Genomic DNA, 3,223 nt, shown 5'->3' with positions numbered 1-3,223 from the left:
TAAATGTGTTAAACACAATTTCCCTTTCACAAAAACCTAATCATATGATTTTCTGAGTGCATTGTTACCACTCCCTTAATAATGGATTCCAACATTTTCCCGATGACTGATGTCAGGCTAACTGGCCTGTCTTCTCTCTCCCTCCTTATTGTGGATGATTGCATTGACCTTACGGCCTTGATGGAATCTTGGCTACAGGTGATAATACAATCCTCCTTAAAGCAGCCTCCCCACCTGGCAGCACCTTCCACCACTTGCCCCGCCTAAACCACCGTTGTGTCAATCATTAAAGACACATCACCCCAAATGGGACTCGAACCCACAATCCTTGGCTTAGGAGGCCAGTGCCTTATCCATTAGGCCACTGGGGCTGAATACAGAATGTAACCCGCCTGAGGGCAATTGACCGCTCCGAAATGTGACATCTGCCTCCGTTTCAGAGTCTTCGAAAGTTCAGCAGAGATGGGAGCTATTTTCACCCATCATATCTGTCACTGCTCGCGCCATACCAGAGCCACCTACAACAACAACTTGCCTTTATATAACGCCGTTAACATAGTAAAATGTCCCAAGGCGCTTCACAGGAGCGATTATCAAATAGAATTTGACACCGAGCCACATAAGGAGATATTAGGACAGGAGTCCTAAACCTTGGTCAAAGAGGTAGGTTTTAAGGAACATTTAAAGGAGGAGAGAGAGGCAGCGAGGCGGAGATACCGTGCCCACTGTCCATCCCCCGACCCTGCCCGCTCTTTGTTTTCATCAGTGAGCCCTGAAACTTTGCTCAAATTTGATTCCCAATTCCTGGCCTTCTCTGCCATCAATATTACACTGCTCCACTGGGCTCCACTGGAATGCACTGTAAGACTCAACTGCTGTGACTCTGATCTTCTATTCAGCTGCTGCAATTTGAAGGTAACTTTGTCCAGTTTACAGCCCATCAACCATCGCTGCTGTTTGCTGCTGAGTCTGTGACTGTCCCACTGGTTTATTTTGCTGCTGTCTGGGTCCTGGCCAGAAATTCACTCTCCTGGGCCAACGTCCATTTCTCCACCGTTTCTGCATCTTATGGTGGCCTCCAACTTCACCACCGCTTTCTGCCCCACAACGATTCTCCAACATTTCCACGGAAATACATCCAGCGTACCTCTCAGTTACTCTGGATTGTGGTTGTTGGAGGTCAATCACCTCAGCCCCAGGACATTGCTGCAGGAGTTCCTCAGGGCAGTGTCCTAGGTCCAACCATCTGCAGCTGCTTCATCAATGACCTTCCCTCCATCATTTTCTTTCCTTGAGATACTTATCCAACTCCCTGTTGAAAGTTAAGATTGAGTCTGCCTCCACCACCCTTTCAGGCAGCGCATTCCAGATCTTAACCATTCGCTGCGTAAAAAAGTTTTTTCCACTGAAGGGTGAGACTAGAACTAGGGGGCATAATCTTAGAATAAGGGGCTGCCCTTTCAAAACTGAGATGAGGAGAAACTTCTTTACTCAGAGGGTAGTAAATCTATGGAATTTGCTACCCCAGAGAGCTGTGGATGCTGCAAAATTAAATAAATTTAAAATGGAGATAGACATTTTCCTAGCAGACAAGGGAATTAGGGGTTACGGGGAGAGGGCAGGGAAGTGGATGTGAGTCTAGATTCAGATCAGCCATGATCCTATTGAATGGCCTACTCCTGCTCCTATTTCTTATGTTCTTATGTCGCCTTTGGTTCTTTTGCCAATCACCTTAAATCTGTGCCCTCTGATTCTTGAATATCTCCAACTTACGAGAGTCTAACCACCACCCCTTGATATTCAACAGCATTACCATCGCCGAATTCTGCGGTGAGTCTCTCACCTCCTGACTCCCCAAAGCCTTTCCACCATCTACAAGTCAGGAGTGTGATGGAATACTCTGCACTGGCCTGGATGAGTACAGCTCCAACAACACTCAAGAAGATTGACACCACCCAGGACAAATCAGCCCGCTTGATTGGCACCCCATCCACCATCTTGAACATTCACTCCCTCTACCACCGGCACACCGTGTGCCATCTACAAGATGTACAGCAATAACTTGCCAAGGCTTCTTCGGCCGCATCTCCCAAAGCCAGGGCTGATGTCAGGCTAACTGGCCCGTCTTCTCTCTCCCTCCTTATTGTGGATGATTACATTGACCATATGGCTGTAATGGATTCTTGGCTGACAGGTGATAATACAATCCTCTTTAATGCAGCCTCCCCGCCTGGCAGCACCTTCCACCACTCGCCCCACCTAAACCACCGTTTTATCAATCATTAGAGAACACATCACCGCAGATAGGGATCGAACCCACAATCCCTGGCTTAAGAGGCCAGTGCCTTATCCATTAGGCCACTGGGGCTGAATACACAATGTAACCCACCTGAGGACAATTGACCACTCCGAAATGTGACATCTCCCTCACAGTTTCAGAGTCTTCGAAAGTTAAGCACAGATAGGAGCTATTTTCACCCATCATATCTGTCACTGCTCGTGCCATACCAGAGCCCTCTACAATGACAACTTGCATTTATATAGTGTAATGATCAGTAACCTGTCATTCTGGAATGGTACACTAGGTGGTGCTGTATGTATATAAGAGTGGGCTACCCACGATGCACTAGGCTACCCACAAGGCAGCAGTCAAGATGGAGGCCTCTACAGATACTGTGCCTAGTCCACATGTGCTCAATAAAGTGTCTTGCAAAAGCTAGCTGTTCTTAATAAAAACGGCTCGTTATTAATGAACATAACATGGTACCAGGATTGGTAAGATCTGCTGAATATTGTGCAACGCGACATGGAGAATTTGAAGCCACCAGAGCGTTTAAAACTCATAGGAAATATCGACTACAATTGGCAGACTTTTAAACAACAATTCGAACTCTACATTGCTCCATCGGATTTGGTACGAAGCCAGACGCAAGGAAAATAGCGTTGCTGCTCATGCTTGCAGGTCCACAGGCGATAGAGATATTTAATACATTTGTATTTAATCCAGAGGAGAACAGAGGAAAATTAGACGATGTGCTAAAGAAGTTTGATACACATTGTTCTCCCAAAAAGAATGAAACCTATGAGAGGTACATCTTCTGTTCTCAGACACAGCAGCAAAATGAGACTTTTGATAGCTTTATAACTGATCTGAAACTGAAAGCACAGACATGTAATTTCTCTGAGCTGAAAGCATCCATGATTCGTGACCAGATTGTGTCAT

The 3,223-nt window shown here is 46.1% G+C and overlaps 1 non-coding gene across 1 annotated transcript; it reads right to left on the bottom strand.

The window, feature by feature from the left end:
* Positions 1-298: 298 nt before the first annotated feature.
* Positions 299-371, bottom strand: trnar-ccu (transfer RNA arginine (anticodon CCU)). The gene has a single exon. It is a non-coding gene; the product is annotated as a tRNA-Arg (tRNA).
* Between the last annotated feature and the right edge of the window lie 2,852 nt (positions 372-3,223).

Source organism: Somniosus microcephalus, chromosome 28 (assembly GCF_052327205.1).
Source record: "Somniosus microcephalus isolate GS21.2 chromosome 28, FLI_Smic_1.0, whole genome shotgun sequence".
In the NCBI taxonomy this organism is placed as follows: Eukaryota; Metazoa; Chordata; class Chondrichthyes; order Squaliformes; family Somniosidae; genus Somniosus; species Somniosus microcephalus.
This window is presented reverse-complemented; position numbering and strand designations above follow the sequence as displayed.